This window comes from Neovison vison, chromosome 8, assembly GCF_020171115.1.
Source record: "Neovison vison isolate M4711 chromosome 8, ASM_NN_V1, whole genome shotgun sequence".
In the NCBI taxonomy this organism is placed as follows: Eukaryota; Metazoa; Chordata; class Mammalia; order Carnivora; family Mustelidae; genus Neogale; species Neogale vison.
In genome coordinates, this window is record NC_058098.1 from 80,315,982 (window position 1) to 80,333,990 (window position 18,009).

The window sequence follows — 18,009 nt, forward strand, 5'->3', positions numbered from 1 at the left end:
TACTGTGTGTACTCATCACGTCGGGATTCTGATACAACGAAGAGTCTTAGCAGCAGGCCTGGGGTGGGCCAGTGATTGTGCATTCCTAACCAAACTCCCAGGTGAGGCCAGGGCTCCTGGTCCACAGACTCCACTCTGAAAAACAAAGAGCTGGGTACATTCTTGGACAAATGCTGCATAGTTTAGGATTTCTCTATGTGTGTTCACAAAAAAAAACATGTCACGATGGCCCCAAAGAGGGATCCAGCACAATCCCTTACATGAGGCTAGTACTTTCCACTCAGCGGTGTATTCCCATCCTCTTAGTCATCACGGCGTTTCTGAGAGGAGCCTAAACTCAGAAAAGTGGAATCGCTGCCTCGAGATCACACAGTCCTATTGCCAGTACGTAGGAAACCCAGGAGCCTTGTCTCCAACCAGCCGTGTTCACATAACCACGATGCCTTCCATGGTCCCCTTTGTGTCCACCAGGCCCCAGAAGACACGAGGCCTAACAACGCCTGATGACCTCATTCAGTATCATCCACAGCCCCGCACTTACGTTTTTCCTTAAAGTTACCTAAATATTGATAAAATCTAGTGGTTACCTGTTAGAGCCAACTTAAGACTTCCATTTTCTTCCACATCTTTCCATTATTCTAATGCTGCCTTCTCTTCACCAACTACAGAAAAGCCTCTCAGGCCAGCATGTACATTTCCAGTTTCAATTGCTACAGTACACGAGTTCTAGATCTTAAAGGCCAAAAAGCATCTATTTGACTAAAGAGCTATAAGGCAGCCATAAAAATTATGGATCACAGAAATAAGCAATTAGTGTTATCTTCAATTGCTTTATTGGCAGTATTCACTCGTTAGAATAGAGGCAGCCGTAAAACAGATTGCAACATACTGTATAACAGCATATGGGATTTTACATTATAATGCTAGTCTCTGCCAAGAAGTCATATTTTCATTTGAATGCATGGAACAGATTATCACAGGGTTTCCAGCATTAGAAGTGGATGACCCTCACTTTTTTCTGTCGTTGTTGTGGAAAGGCAATTCCTGAGGTTATGCCTAAATGAAAATACACACAACAGCGAATCGGCCTCTGCTCTGTGCCTGCAGCATGGGCCCCTGGAAACTGGGCATGGCATGGAGCTCCGGCAGATAATAAAGTCAATCTCTAGCGTGGTGGATGGAGGGAGAGTTGAGGGTTTGCCAGTCTTCCAAACCAGCTGGCTCCAGTTCTGGAGGAAACGGCTCACCCGCCCATCTCATCACAGCTGAAGTGTCACAAAAGGCACCACGCGCACAGGGGACGGAGATAAAACAATAGGAATAATAATACGAAATAGAACAGGCTCTCTGCTGAACGTTGGGAGATGTTCTCCAGACGTCCACTCTGCCATTTTACAAAACGTGTGTGAGCATGTTTATACGTAGCAGATAACGTATGTACAGACCTTCAAATACATAGACCCTGGAATGTGTTTTAGCAGGCCAACCTCTCAGGAATCACCCACAGGCCAAGAGTCGAAGAGTTTCCCCAGCCCTCTGCACACTTGACAGGGTCCAACATGGCACACCTGGAAATGCGGCTCAATGCCCACTCTCCTGTTTCAAGTTGGAAAAGGAGTAGGGAAAAGTACATCGAACAGATTCTCTTTCCAAGATCAGCCTGTGATATAGCAAATGAAAGGCTTTGAAAGGCAGGATTGCTGAAAAGGAAGCTTGTGTGGTTTCAAATTAGAAGTCATATTGTTGCACTCACAGTTGATCAAATAAATATTAATCACCAAATGTATTTATGTCACTTCTCACGCAATTGCAATATATTTCAAATGTGTTTTTAAATGGTGGATAAAACACACTGGGAGGGCAAAAAAAAAAAAAAAATCTCCTTTTACAGAACCTCAGATACTAGGCAGCTAGAGGCATATGTAGTAATTTACCAGAACAAAGGAATATGTTTGAATTCGTTTCTGTGTGTTTTCTGCTATTTATTCAAATCTAGTATAATCCAAATAATTTGATAGTCTTCAGAATCTAAGTACAATGATGTCATGTTAAAAGTAAACTTTAATCTGACATGTTAAAATGAATTAGTGCATTCACGAAATTTTTTCTAGTCTCAAGCCTGTAGAAATTATAAAACTGTAGAAAAATTAATTGTAACGAAAATTCTCATATTTTTTGACAAAGATTATCCTAAATGATTACAAATGCAGTTAAATGCAACCAAATGATGCAAAACAAAGTATAGAAAAGCTGCAGCTTTCGATATCCCTTGGTTACTTGAAGTAACATCTTCAGTTCTTAATTTCCATATCTGTATGTTTAAGGACTCCTCCCTTTCTTCATAAAGGGAATTGGTGAAAAGATGATTAGACTAAAAATGCAAGCGTGTTACAACCTAATCTTGCCTACGCTATGTAGTAGCCTGTGTATTGATCCACCATTTAAATTCTGCAGCAGCTGTCATGGATTCATCTGGAACGTTGCATAATGACCATAACACCTAGAGCCTCCTCCTAAACTGAGCTTGAAGATTTTTTGAGGTACTTCTCACGTGATTAATTTCTCTTGAGTGAGCACCTTGTCTTCTTTTTAGAGTAAGAAAAGTTGGTAGTTTTCCAGGAGCCAAACTAGGGGGGGGCTTTGACAAACTGAACATGAAAACAAGAACCAAGACAGTGGCTAGTTTATGCTTTTAGAAAATGCACGCTGACAGACTGAGGGTGTTTCACCAATGTAGAACATACAGTGAAACATCTGCCTTTTGGTTCAACAGTATTTTCCTCAATGCCCACCAATTTTCTTAATTTGGCAGCTGTGGCCTTGTGATTGAGGCGACCTTATTATATAGAAATGTTGAGAAGCAAGCTGTTCCTTGGGTCTGTAAAGTAGCAAACTCAAGGGATTACATATTTTTAAAATGTCAGTGAGCATGTGAGTGTGTGTGTGTGTGTGTGTGTTTCACCAAAGAGGGTCTCACTGAGTCAGACAACAGTGACACCAAAAGTTAATGGAGAAAATGTTTTTTTAATATATTTATCTTGTTATGTAGCCATGTTACTTAATTCAGCATTGTACAAAACAAACCAACGATGAATAATATCTTGCTATATAATGACTAGTTTTTCCTCTCCTTGCAATAAAGTAAAGCATTTAAGAAAAAAAAAAAAAAACCACAAGCATCTCAAATAGCCTCTGCTTTGCTGCAAAAAATAGACTGTGATGAGAGTAACTCTTCCAATCAATTATGCAGCATGGTTTTAAGTGAGGAAAAATTTCAACATACGTATCACTTCAAAATATATACAGCATGTATCTATATGTACAAACTGCGTAAATTTTGAAGGGCTACGAAGCATATATTTTGCTACACCAAAGCTCTGACTGTTAAATTGATTGCAAGAAAACTATAATTTCTTTTGCTGAAAAACTTGAGCAATATGAATCTTACTGGGATTATTTAAACTCAGTGGTGTGTGTATACATCTATATGTGTGTGGGTATAAACAACAGGATTTCTACAAATTCTCTTCAGTAGGCTCAGAAGCAACTCCTCTAACTAAAATATTGCTCTGAAATTGTTTCCTTTCAAAAATGACGATAGTAAATGAACATACTTCGAATTCCACAGTCAATACGTATGGACTCTGAACCTGAGCCCCATAGGGGAGTCACTTAATGTCATTCACTCCCTTTATATACATGCAGGGTTCATGAATAGTCTCCCTTTAAGAGCGCCCTCTAAAAGAATGATCTGCCACATTAGCCAGAGCAATGTGACTTCGACTTTTACATATATATATATATATATACACATATATATATATATATATATATTTTTTTTTTAATTTTGGCTGAATTCAAGAATGAGTCTGTAGGCTAAAAGAATTGATCTGTCACAAAGCAACAGATTGCAGTTAGAGACTGCCAACAAATCATAAGCAACAGTAGGTAATGACTAATTGTAACAGGAATGAGGGAACAGAGGGTGAGGATTGTTTCAGAAAAGGTAACAGGAAAAAATGATCTTTCCCAAAAGAAATCAAACATTTTTGTTTTGATATTTGTTGTTAAATCAAAGAACAAGCCCAGACCTCTGGTCTTCTCAATAGTTCTTACTGATGCTGATCAATTTGACAATTTCTAAGAGATTTGTGATTTTCCATCACAAGTTGTTTTTTCTGTTCTTTTATTCCTGTTAATACTATTCTAAGATGCACTTTTGAGGTTTCTCAATGAATTGCTATTTTAACACACTCTTTGGAGCTACACAGTCTATGACTTACAGAAAACCTTAACCATGACTTTCACTTTGTGGTAATGAATATACAACATGATCTTAAAAAAAGGATTGGGGGGAGGAAAGGGATTTATGAAGATTTACAAGGTCCAAGAAATGGAATGGCAAGAACAATCATATCCATCTTTTTTATTGATTAGAATGTTGCAATTTTTAATTATCTATTCAATCTTACTTCCTCAGATTTTCACAAAATACTTCTTTCTAATTATCAATGTACACAAACATAAATTTGTTTACAGCAGAAACTTAACCTTTTAAAGCTTTAATTTATGAAATTACTTGGAGCTTGAGGTGCTTAAAGAAATTAAACTTTGCACTAAGTTCAAATGCTTTGGGGACATTCTGTAACAACAATTAAGATTTTTTGTGTAGTTGAAACGAGAATTTTGTGGCTGGCTGTGACTGCAGAAATTACAAAGCATATTAGGTCAAGTATAATATATTTTTAAATGTTATCTATTTTGTTTAACCTTAAGTTTTTATTTTCAACCAACAAAGGGCAACAAGATTGCCCATATACATATTCCAAATGTAAAAATAACAAATTCCTTAATTGATGTTGTAGACTAGTTACCCCAATCGTTAGGTGATATAACCTATTTATCTCACTGATACTCTAATTCCTATTTTATCTGATACCTTAATTATCTGATACCTTAAATATCTGATATCTTAATTCCTATTTTACACTGATACTGTAATTCCTAAATCCTCTGCTTTCTACAGCGTATCTAGAATTCTTGTCTATTTAATAACTAGATCTGATAGTCTTTGCCTCCTCGTTACTCAAAGAAGAAATAAATAAAGGAAGCTAAGAACTACCCTTCTTGCTTAAGTTAACATTGATAGATGTCCCCAAATTGTTTCTCAACAAACTCAACTTTTCCTTTGCTGGAAAAGAAAAGAGCTGTTCCAATATGTCAAATTCCAAAACAACTAGCCATTAAAGTAGAGACGTAGAAAAGAGAAAGTAGTATTTGCAGAAACAAATATCAGAACTAAATTCAGCGGGAGGAGGATGAAAAATAATGCACAATGAGCTATAGATCATTGAAGCAGCACGTCTGAGAGAAGGGAAGGAGCTAAGGGCACAGGAGATGCCCTAAGGACAGCAGGAACCTTGTGAGAGGGGCCAGAAACAAAAAAAATAGTAACAGGAAAAATTTAAAGCTCTGAAAAAGAAAAGTAAACACTTATCAGAAACCCATGAAACACCAGTAGAAAATCAGAACTACACTTTGCTAAATTTTAAGTATTTCCCTCTATTGTGCCTCTTTCGTGCTCTGATTCTTTAATACTGATAAATATCTCAGTCTAAATCCAAGCTGGTAGGGGTCAACAGGCTTGGAATTTCCCATCTCTACGTATAATTGGTACGCACCTAAACCATTCTTCTGTTTCCAAGTATTAGGATATTTGGGGGGAAAAAAACATGTATCAGCATATTGATAAATGAAAGTCCCCTAAAGGTATTCATATTTACCATCAAACTGTTTGAATCTCTCCCAAGGGGTAAAGTACAGATGACTTCATGCTCCAGATTTCAACCCATTATCACCTATATTCTTTACATCCAAACACAGAGCAAGTGCCCAGCCGCTCGACAGCGGTAACCCAACTCCGGCCACACTCAGACTTCAGGCGGTGCTTAGGGACTGCTATAGCACACGGAGCCAAATGCCAGGGTTACAAAGGGCACTCAGTTCACCAGGTACAACAGAAATACCACCAGTAATTTTCAAGGACTGATGAAATACCCCCGAGGTGAACTCCTTCAATCATTTATTCATTCGTTCCGTACATGAATCTTTTGTTTATTTGTTCGTTCAGTAAATATCTAACAAACACCTACCTACCGTGTCCCTGGTACAGTACAATGCTATAGCCTTGTGTCTTAACATTGTAAATACTGTACATATATATTAGGGAAAATAATACCGTCTGCAACAATACCAATCATAAAACTTGAATTACCACCTCTTTTTCCCACATTCTGAGTATGACTGGGCTTTCATGTGGGACATGTTTATAACTGCTTGATACATTTGAGTCATTTCAGGTAGATCTCTACTTACACAGAAATACTTCATTTAATAGTCAAGCTATAACATAAGCTTACATGAAACATTGTCCTCTTAAAATAAAAATATTCCTGGAAATATTTTACCTTAATATGAGTGAAATCACCTCTCAGCCCCTCCACCAAAGGAAAGAAAGCCTAACATGAAAACACCGGAATACTGGGTTAGAGTAAGGCACTGAAAAGGGGAGACAGGTACAGGAAAACAGACATGGCACCCCCATTTCATGATGGTGTCCAGGACTAGCTTCACTTCTGCTCCAGGATGTGTATTTCAAAGGAATTCAGAATTGAGTGAGTTGATTATTCATCTTATTTGTCTTGCCCAAGTTACTAAGTGAGATTTCCCATAATTTCATTCTGTAATACGAAGTGCAATCCTTCCAATTGATGAATTTATAGATTTCAGCCAAAATGAACAATTTCTGCTTTTGTTTTCTGTTTGTGTCACCAAAATGCAGGCTCAGATTAGACACTGCCCTACATATGCCCTTCTTTCTATTTTCTCTAAGTTTGCTATTATTTTTTTGAGGTGTTTTAACCAGAACTGCATATTCTATTACTTACAGATTCAAGTTCATATGTACAAATATATATCACATATTTACAATATATATTAAAATCACTATTAATGTGTATATATATATATATATATATATATATATTCCTATAGCAGAATGTTTTCCTCACAAAATTAACTTAGAGTAATCTTAAGAGTTTGGTCAACATCATTATTATCATTATTCCATGTGTTAAAATAAATAGGTAACTGATATACTTTCTATCAATAATAACTACAAGCACAATTTGTGGCATATTTTGAGTAATAAACTCAAAAATTACAAATACTTAGCAAAAACCTGACTACAGTAATTATTTGATGTAAATTAAGAGTTAGCACTTTAGCCAGTTTTTTTTTTCCCTAAAATGAGCTTGTTTGTAAATGTTGGTAGTCGATTTAATAATTGTTTTAAGAAATGACCATTTCTTTGGAAGGCCCATGTGAAAAGAAAGCAAATCTCAGATTTAATCACGCTAGGCCAAAATTCAAACTTTCCTTTGGGCTGTGTAGACTCAGACAGGATCATGGCATAATTGAGCATTTACTGGGAAAAATTTTCCAACCAACCCCCAACTGTTCCCTTTTACCATCTCAGAAATGACCAACTCTGATTTTAAGGACAGAGAAAAGTGGATGAGGGCCCCCAGGTTGCTATTGATAGTAATTCTCACAGGATTCTTGGGCGCATCCTCGGTTTTTTCAGAGGGGACCATGGCTCTTGTACCAAATTGTGTGTGCCTGTGGTTCCTTCCAGTTTACACCATGGCACATTCGACTTCTCTGTGGAGCTGTCCTTAGCCACGGCGACCTCGGTTCCTGCAGGTGACAGTATGGCTTTCTGCTGATTTATTAAAAATCTCCCGTGTTATGGCTCCCGTGTACTCTCTGGAGTGCGATCATGTGACCAGTATAATCACAATCTGTCTCCCTGCTAACATTTCTCTACTTTGGTTATTTGTTTGATAAAGTGAGGAGCTTCCCTTTTGTTGCCCTTCATCAGAGCTTAATGTCTTTACTTTGGGATCAATATACTTTATGAATAATTTTATTTCCTTCTATTTTTATGGTCTTTTCTCCTCATTATCATACTGAGTTTATTAGCTGGTGCTGTCAGTATCTCTACCCTGTCATATGTTCCTGAGGTACAGTAAATATCACTTGTGTTGTAATTAATATGCACACCCTCTGCAGTAATTAAAGTACAGACCCCTTCAACCAGCTGAGCTTCCTACACTAATTCCACCTTATCTTCATAATGAACTTATTGTAATCTGAAACTACTACTGAATATTGTTCAGTAAGGCTGGAAGAATGAAATCTAACGAGATGCAATAATATTTGTGAACATGTTAATATAAAAAATGAATTTAATTAGTCTAAATCTAATTAAATTTCCCATACAATTAAAAGCCTCCCCTTCCTTCCATTTTTAAAATCTAACAAATGCCACATTATTGCCCTTTCAGTTATTTCTACAGAGTAGAAGAGTGGACAAGGGCTTGTTTTGCCCCTAGAAGATACACACACAGGAAAGCTTACAGGAACCAGACATTGGACAGTGACATAGTAGGGAAATAACTGAGTCCCCCTGAGGAATTACTATCTAAAATAGAAGATTTACAAGATTTGGACAAATCAAAAATCTGACCTTTCTTAAAAAACAAAAGCAAAAAAACTCGAGCAAAATAGTTTCTCAAACTTATCAAAAAAAATCTGTGAACCAAAAAACAAGTCTTAAAAATGCCTAATGACGGGGCACCTGGGTGGCTCAGTGGGTTAAGCCGCTGCCTTCGGCTCAGGTAATGATCTCAGGGTCCTGGGATCGAGTCCCACATCGGGCTCTCTGCTCAGCAGGGAGCCTGCTTCCCTCTCTCTCTCTCTCTGTCTGCCTCTCCATCTACTTGTGATTTCTCTCTGTCAAAAAAAAAAAAAAAGAAAATGCCTAATGCCACACACACTAATGCAAGAGGCACTGAGGCACAGTCCCTGTGCCCAAGGAGCTTATATGTTCATGAAAGAAAGACATATTTCAATCCTGTTAATATTTATTGGGCATCTTCTAGAAATAATGGAGACAGTAGGTGTCACAGAATGTCTGCACAGGATGGAAAAGGAAAAGTCTGGCACTAAACTCACACCTTGAAGAAAAGGGGAGAGAACATTCTGGGCAGGACACTAGCTGCTGCTGTACAGATTCAGTTTTGCTGGAGAAAAAGAGTCTGTGTAAGTCAGGAAAAAAATAGACACAAAAGACTAAATCAAGATACATAATTGGCACAAAGGAGAAGCATGGTGAGGAACTGCATGCACATTTAATAGTACACTTACACTGTCAGGAAACATTTCAGTGAGAAAAGTGAGTGCTGGAAGGACAGAGCTGCACTAGGCAGACAGCTGGCAAACAAGCCCTAAAACTGGGTGAAGGGTCAGGCATGACCACAACAGTGCCAACCAGTGGGATTATTTCAAGGGGGAAAGATGTTACCAAAAGGGTAGAGCCCTGCTTCTTTAATTATTCACAGGAATGACTTGGATCTTGGAAGAAAAGAAATCATTCCAAGACTGTAGATGAAACTAAATTAGCAGGCAGCACGGCATTAAGTACCAGTAAACACACACACACACACACACACACACAGAGAGAGAGAGAGAGAGAGAGAGAGAGAGAGAGAGATAAATGTATCATCTTGAGAATTTAGAAGTGGTTTAGTGGTCAAAACACTTGTCACTGAGGACAATACATTTATTCCCACAGTTGTTTTCTTGTTTTTGTTTTTGTTTTTTTAACTACCCTAGCTGATGAGAGATTTATAAGACATGTTACCTAAAGGATCACTTGGAAGGAAGTTACCAAGTTATGTCATCCTTCCAGAAGTAGAATCTAAACTCTACCATTTCTTGGCACCGTTCTGGCATGCTCAGGGCAATGATGGATGGGCTCCCCAAGAAAAAGCAACATCTCCCGTTCTACTGGACTTGAAATGAATTCAGTTGAAAAAGAATAAGAAGCATTTAGAGCAGCATCAATACGACATTCTCTGCAAAATTATCAGGGCCTTGCTTTTAGGCATGAAATGTCCCTTGGCCACAGTACCTATCCCTGTGCCTCCACTACCACTGCTAACACCACATAGGATTCTTCCACTGCCCTGCCCCCATTTGGTCTTAAGCGTTTCCCTTGAAATGGCCCTTTTTTCCTTAATGCAGTAAGTACACAGAAGTTTGAAAACTAGAATCTTCTCTGGCCATCCCCTAATATAATACAATGAAGACAATTTAATTGTATGTAAATTACAGCAGTCAGAAGGCAAAGAGTTCTGAGTAGAAACAGGATAATCTAGGAAGTTATCCCAAAAAGCAAACTTCTGAGAACTCTTTGCAACAAAGAGCTTCAGTGATGAAAACAAATAATATGTTGAAATGTATTGCTACAGCTATGCATTGCAAATCAAAGGACCTAAAATAAAGTGAGGCATTCTCTAGAAGAGTGCTCACTATATTTTAAGGAAGATTTAAATGTGCTTCAAAAGGGCAGCATGGAAAAAATGAAATGATACTGATACCAGGAATAAATTACAAAGAAAATCTGGGCTGTTTTGCTGTTAAAAAATAAAACTAAAACATGTTGACATCTACCTGATAGCAAATATGTTCACGTTGAACCTGACCATCAAAAGGAACCTACATCTATGTAGAAGGAAATCTGATAAGAATGACTAGAGCTCCTAGAAGATATACTTTTAAAATTCCTGACTGAGAAAGTTTTGGTTATGCCCCTGAAAATCAGTGAATCCAGAATGCCAACCCCTTTTTAGAGAAGTCAAGAGAAGTCAAGAAGTGGGTGTCTGTGTCTGTGTCTGTACGCATTTGGATATACGAGAAAGCAAAAACTGGAACTCAGAAAAGGAAGTAACATGACATTTCCTTCAGTATGCTCTTCCAAACTATTAACTGAAGATCTGATAATTTATCTTAATTTAGGCTTCTTCATCTTTAAGCTCTGTGTTCCGTTCACTGTAAGAGCTGAACCTGATGCTGAAGGATGGTCTCAAAGGGCAGGAAAAGTTCTAAAAACTTTAAGCAAGTGTTGCTCATAAGTCTGGATTTCTGAAAATTGTTCATGTGAAGGATGGGCTTGGCTTTGTAGCAAATATTTTGTGACTCATGATTTATTTTGTATACTCAGCATAGCTTGGGAGCAATGCTAATGTTTATGGATTATTGCGCTAACTTGGAAATTATAGTGTAGTATTTGTAATTCAATAGGAGCTTTCTTAGAAAGCAGATGTACTTATATTTGCACATTGGTGAAGTTAGTGACAAAGTGTAGGAACCAAAGCGGTAGACAGATGTCAACTCCATGCAGGATTTTTGCACCTGTGATGTGTGTGTATGTCGGGGGGGGGGTCAATTTCAAACTTCCATTTGGTGATATACTCTTGATTCAGTAACAGCTTGTAGGCATGTTGTGTTCATAAGGGAAATGTCAGTAAGAAAGGTTTTGTCATGAGCCTCCTGGTGTCTCCTCTAGCTCCTCTCATCAGTGTGTTTATGTACTGGACCATCAATCCCTTAACATCACCCATTCACCCTTTGTTGAAACAAAGAATCAAACATGACAACTTAATGATAAACAAGTGGAAAACAGAACATGCTAGGATGCTTACCTGAAAAACTTCCTTGAAGGAAACCACTGATGATGAAAAGAAAGTTTATATATTCTTTAATCATTTAATACTACTGACATCGGTATAAAATACAAACAGCAAATTCCTCCTTCCTTGACTTCCACAGCTACTGTAGTGAGTTTGGTAATGTACATAAAACCTCTTAATCTACTGAATGTTAGAATTGTCATCATTTTCTTCTGTAGTTATCACTTTTCTTTGGTCCTAAAAGCCCGAATTGTATTACAAGGTGTCAAAGCAAAACCCAAAACTCCAGTTTGCCTTCCTTTCTTTCTAGTAGGCTTAACTGAATGGGATCCTGAAATTAAATTTCCCTGGTTTGCAAAACTCTCCTCTCAAATTAACAGAGAAGTGATTAAAGGCATTTTTAGGTATAGGCATACCTATTTTTAGGTATAGGTATATCTCAGCTACTGTTTTAATATGAAAATGACTTAGAAATTGGTAGATATAACAACTATTGTTGGTATGAACTAGGCCATGTCTCGTAGTACGGATAGCTCAGGTAGAATCCATCTTGAATACTCTTGATTCTTCCAACTCTCTTTGTATCTAGCTTCTGTATCAAATAAAGACTTAGGCCTAAATGCTCACTGGATGCCCAGCGTGTGTGTTTGTGGCAGCTAAATAACCTCTGGAGAAATGGTATAGTTAAAATATAGAGGGGCACCTGGGTGGCTCAGTGGGTTAAAGCCTCTCCCTTTGGCTCAGGTCATGATCCCAGGGTGCTGTGATCGAGCCCTCCATCGGGCTCTCTGCTCAGCAGGGAGCCTGCTTCCCCATCTCTCTCTCTCTGCCTGCCTCTCTACCTACTTGTGATCTCTATCTGTCATATAAAAAATAAAATCTTAAAAATAAAAATAAAACATAGAAAAATTATTCTCCTGTATGTATTCAGCATTAAGACAGATACCCATTGGCTTACCCTTTCCGCCAACATCCCTGCCAAGCCGTGGGCCCATGTTGTAAGCTCTGGAGAGTTGCAGCGCCCCAGCCAGCTTCCAGCACCTTGAGCTGGTCTGTCATCAGGGGCCAGAACTTGGCCCAGGAGCCATGGTGATGAGGTCTGCCACGGACCTGCAGTGAAGACCACACAGTGCAGTTCTAGGACATCTCCAGCCATGGCCCCGTGGCCACACTACAAGCTTAGCATAGCTATCCTCTTCCAGGCGGACTGCAAGCATGTCCATAGCCTGGCCAGTCACAGGTAGGAGATGACTGGTCGCCCTTCTGCAGTTTGCACCCAGAGTCTGTGGCATTCTGCAAGAACACAGCCCAGATGGTGGTGATAGGCACTGCAGACTACGTGTTGATGCTGGAGCTAAGCAACCACTAGAGCAGGTGGTCAGCACTGCTAGTGTGGTCCTCCTCCGGGACCACAAGGGCTTCACATATTAGGGCCACCAGTGGCTGAGCTCTCATTCTCTGGTTTCCAGCCCTATGTGCTGGTTCAGTGTCTGCCACCAGCTGCTGTCATATCCGTCATGCTCCATTTCAAGTGATGCCTCGGGAGCCTTCTAGCCTTTTGCACCAGTCATGGCTATGGCCTCTTCAACCACCAGTGCCAAGAGCCCTTTGCTGGCCAAGTGCATCCTTCAGCTGCAACAACCCTTTGGCCACCGAGGGGCTGTGCTCCCGGGCGAAGGTGCTCAAGAGGTCACTGTGCCAGTCTTTCCTGTGCAGCCATTCACCAGGAAGAGCCACGTTTCTGGCAGGAAGCGGCAGCTAATGCTCACCTCAAGTGGCAGGAGGACCACGGGTGGAGCAAGCCCGCCCCTAGAGCGAGATGGTGATGCTCACGCAGCCCCGCAGTGAGCCCTGCTGGCTGAACACTCCCTCTCCAGCACCATGAGCTGCCTCTTCTTCCCGACACCTTCCTTGGATATGCAGCCCATTCTGTGTGGCGTGAACTCTGGCTCCACGTTTGCCTACGCGATGGAGGTGCAAACGGCGGGCACAAGGCGGGCACGGTGGGAGGAGCCAGCGAGGAGGTGTAACCTACGCACTGCGCACCCGCGGTGCAGGATGTGCGTGACCTCGTGCTGCCTGCCTTCTGGGTGGCGTCACCGGACCTGGTGCAGGTCCCTGACATACAGGGCGACTACGCCTTGCACACTGCCTCTGGGGAGCAGTTTAAGGTGTTCACAATGCCCAAGGTGAGCGCCGAGTTCAAGGTCAAGACCGACCACAAGGACTGTTGCCTGCGCAAAATGGCACTGGCTGCTTTTGCCAGTGTGGCCTATATGGCCTATACGAAGACCTACCAGGCCTGCCTCACCAACCTGAATGCCATCCATGTCTTCTCTGTACCTAGCCTGTGCTCGCAGAACCACTATTCCTGCATCTGGAAGGAGAACATCAGCGTCATTTCCTTCTGCGTCTTCACACGCCGGAGTCCAGTCTTTTACCTAATTTTCCCAGTCGGAATCTGAACACTTCTCCTTAAGTGCCCAGAACATTACAGAGCTGCTCACCTATCTGGACATCAGCAGGCTCCATGATCCCGCCCGTGCCAGCTACAGGTTCCCAGAGTCACCCAAGCCAGGCCAATGGGACTCCAGGAATCATGCTGGCCCCATGAAGCTGCCATGGGAGCCCTGGTCCTGTCCACAGCAAGGCAGCCGACAACTCTAGAGCCACCAGAGGCCATCCTGTTGCACGTGTCCGTGGACTTGGCCACCAGTGTCTGCACCACACCTGGACACAACAGGAGATGGCAGGATGAAGACATGAAAGATTTCCTGGGCTCCTCTGAGGGTTCCGAGAAGAATCTGGGGAACCTAATGTAAGAAGAGGCTCAAGCCTGCACTATCTTGGTCAAATGAGGAAGGCCAGAGCTACCAGCCACCTGCCTCACTGAGAGCTAGGATCCAGCATCCCTGGCTCTTGCATGGCCCTTCCCTTGAACAAATACCTGCTAATCTGTGGGCTCGTCAGATCTGCCCACCCCAGCCTGAGGATGTGGGCTCAGTACTCAGCCCAGAGCCTCTGGGGCAGATTCAGACTGGCCTCTTCAGACTGGCTACGCTGGGGGCCTAGCGCCACAAGGAGAGAAGAGCTGAGGCTAGCAGGTATGCCATCTCCTGTTCTACACACCATTCTTCCCACCTTCCTTTGCAAAGAGTATTTTTCTAATGCCTGTGCTGGGCCTGGACAGTCATTTCTAAAACTATTTTGATACTTGCTCTTGAGCCAGCTGCCTCCCACATCCAGCCTGTCCATGAGGGCCCGCAGTATGTACATATCCTTATATGCGACTGGGAGCACCTCAGGGCACACAGGTCTAGAACCTGTTCTGGCGAGGGGCTGGAGGGCAGGATAGGTTTCCCTTAGATGGTACCTTGGGGTCCCCCCCTTTTTTGTTAAAATCTGAGTTTTAATGTCAAAAATTCTGATTTTTTAATATCGAAAATGAAAGTATATAATGATTCTAAAGCGGGGGGGAAATGAGAGTACCAATAGAATGAGCCAGAACAAATATTTTAGTTATGATTTTTACATTCCGTGATTCTCTATACCCAGCATTGCTACCCAGAAGGTTGTTGAAGCCATGGGAAAGGAATCAGATACTTATTTTTAGCTAAAACATTATGGAGTTTAGGCCTGAATTTCCTAAGTGATAAGGTTACCCATGTGCCTTTGAGAAAATGCTGAGAAACTTTTCTGGGTCTCAGACAGAAAATATAAGTTGTGAACTTCTTTAATGGCTGTGCCTTCCAAAGTAGAACAAAGGGAAAGAGTTATTGAGGTAACTAAAACAAAGCAAGAAATACTGCAGAAAAAGGGAAAAATATTTTTCCCCAGGTCTGAATCTAGCAGCTCAGAACACATGAAGGAGATGAATGAACTGAAAAGGTATTTGCAGCTGAAGAGATAGATGCTGAGCTATTATTTCTTGTTGATGCTATGAGATATTTATAACAACCAAAAAACCTCTTGAAAATAAAATCAGCACCCAGTTTTCAGCAACAAACAATCTTCAGATTCCTGTAGCAATATTATACCTTAAACAGTAGTTCATGTTTAAATATTTTAATAGCGACTTACATAAAAATTTGTTTTCTATATCAGCTGTGTCAATATTCAGATGCCATTTTCAGAATATTTCCTTTAATAAGCTTCTTTTCCCATACCTATTATAATAAACTTAGAGCAAAATAGTTTTTCAGACTGCTTCCCTGTCCTAAAACCCTAATCAAATCATATTTAAAAACCTTTAAGTTTTACATGTGCCACTTAATTTTTTAAAGGAAAATTGAAAGTATGTTTTTTAGAAGTCAAAATTTTCATAATCCCAAAAGCATTTTGGAGTCTACTTTGAAAACATGTTCTGCTACCTTTCCAGTTTAAAAACTAATAATACACATACAGTGGTTGACATCTCCCTTTGTGAGGTATAAGTTCCAGAAATCAGACAACATTACTGAAACATCTGTTATTTCACATTTTCCACTTAATGGCGTTTGTGGTCACATGATCACAAAAAATTACCACCATGCTTCTAGTCATTAGAGGTATTGTAATTTATACAACTGGCTTTCATTGCTCCTATAGTTTGTATAGGTACATACAAAATGGACAAGGGGAAGGATGCTGTTCAGGGGCATCAGGTGATATCCTACTGGCCTGAAATATACCATGTGTCTCCCAAAGCTTTTGGACTCGAGAGATTCTTTACGTGTGAGCTAAAACAAAACCCATTTAGTTGTAACCCTTATGCAACACTTTGCTAAAATCAAATCTGAGATGTATTCTTTTTCAAATAAGACTTTGTCTTCTATGCCATATCAAAGCAACTTGTTGACAAGTGAAAAGTAAATTATACATGTGGTTAAGTTTTATCTTGGTTTGCTTCTGGGGATTGCTTTTGTGTGTGTGTATTTGTTTTTCTTTGTTTCAGTTTGTTTGTTTTGTTGTTGTTGTTATATGATGCCAACCAGTTAATTTCATAGATTAATATTTTGTTGTGGTAGTGACTTAATTAAACAGGTTCTTTAATTTGCTGATGCTTAGCATACAATCTTATAGACACAACATAAATGAAGGCTTTACATATTAAAGAATATGCATTTAGGAGAAACTGAGTAGAAATTGAGAGTTTCAAAAGTAATCTATACTGACTTCTGATTCCAAATCCACTTTTAAGGTTTTTGTTTTGTTTTGTTTTGTTTTTTGTATTTCATGACATCTTCCTTAAAACAACAAAAAAAGGCAAAAAAGAATGTTCTATAAGACCACTACTTACAAAGCTTAGAAACTGAATGCACTACAGTGATCTTTATTTTTCATAAGTAGCCACAACACCTCCCTCCTGCTTGCTCATCTTAGATGTAACTTGGACACTATTTCCAACAAGAGATGAGGTCTGTGTGCCCTCTTAAAAATTGACTGGCTTTGTGACTGTTTCGACTAACGGAGTGTGGCCAAGTTGCTAAAGACCATGAAGCTTCTGCTTTATTAATGAAAATACTTCTTAAAAGCTTATACAAAGCCCAGTTGCACAGAGGCCACTCTGCTGTGAGGGAGACTAAACTAGCACCCAAAAGAAGGAACTGGGTAGAGGTTGTGAGATGACAGGGAGAGAGGGATGTCTAGGACTCCTCAGCTGCTGGGGCCTCTCACTTCTCTAGCTCTGGTCACTGTGTGTCTGTACCCCCAATAGAGACCCTGGGTGACAACTCTTCAGCAGAGCCCCTTCTAAACTCCCACCCACAGACCCCATGAGAAATAAAACAATGGTTGTTTTAAACCACAAAGTTTAGAGAAATTAATATATTTAGAGATCATGTATTAAGCAAATGTTTATTGAATGTCTACTCTGTGCCAGGCAATATCCTCAGTACTGAATCCTGCAAAGATTTTTGTGGCCCCAAAAGTTTAATTAATACCTTCATCATCTGCATTTCCATGACTCTTTAGATAAATAAAATAGCACTTTTTTCTTTCGTGCATATTGTCTCAGTTGTGTACATGTTTGATTATAAACCTCTCAGTTCAGGATCTGGGTCTTAGTAGACTTTGTTTCCCTCTGTAGAGCACACAAATGTTCAGTGATTGATACACAGCACCTATCTGGATAAGAAAATTCAATGACATCATTATCCCCCATGGTAAAAGTGAAAAGCTAATAAAGGTATTAATGCATGACTTCTTTAAAATAGCTGAAGTTTTCAACTAGAGGCAAAAGAAGTACTTTTTAACACATTTGAGTATGTGATCTTTATTATTAAGCTATTTCTGAAGCAGTCAAAAAAAAAAGACTTTTTCAATAACTCCTAGTCATTAGTAAATAAGCCTTATGTTATTAAAATAACTAGCCCTTAAACTAGTTTTGTTTTGTCAATTGGTCTGTTTCCACAGCTCTAGATTGTTTTGTTCT

At 39.9% G+C, this 18,009-nt stretch overlaps 1 pseudogene; it reads left to right on the plus strand.

Annotated features, from left to right (window-relative positions):
* Positions 1 to 217: 217 nt before the first annotated feature.
* LOC122915433 lies at positions 218 to 14,455 on the plus strand (annotated as a pseudogene).
* Positions 14,456 to 18,009: the final 3,554 nt, after the last annotated feature.